Genomic DNA, 496 nt, shown 5'->3' with positions numbered 1-496 from the left:
TGGACCTATGCTGCCTTCAGGGACTTCCTAGAAATATCGTAAATATCAGACATACTTATGTTTCCCCGAAGGATGTTTCAAAACACTGCATCGTTTTTTGGAAGGTGTACATGACTGGCTTTATCAAATGGTTTCTCATCTAGAAACTTCTACTACTATAAGAATGATTTCTTGGGGAACGTTTTCTCATCCTTGGAAAATTTTATATACACGTGCTCTCTGTGTGTGTGTGTGTGTGTGTATTTATTCATAAATAAGCCTTTAAAGTCATGGAAAATGAAAATGCAATGACACCTTTCATGATTATATAAGACATATTTTTTTACTTAATTTAATTATTATTAAATATTTTGTCTTTCCTTTTATTCTTCATCTTTTGAATATGCATCTGTGCATTTTTTGGTGTATTTTGAAAAATGTCAGTGCCATGTTGTATGTTTTTGCATTCTAGATAAAAAAAACAACAACATTTAAATACTGCTTTGTTTTTGCCCAG

The sequence above is a fragment of the Labrus bergylta genome, chromosome 2 (assembly GCF_963930695.1).
Source record: "Labrus bergylta chromosome 2, fLabBer1.1, whole genome shotgun sequence".
Classification (NCBI taxonomy): Eukaryota; Metazoa; Chordata; class Actinopteri; order Labriformes; family Labridae; genus Labrus; species Labrus bergylta.
The sequence above is the reverse complement of the archived record's forward strand: the minus strand, read 5'-3'. Positions refer to the sequence as shown.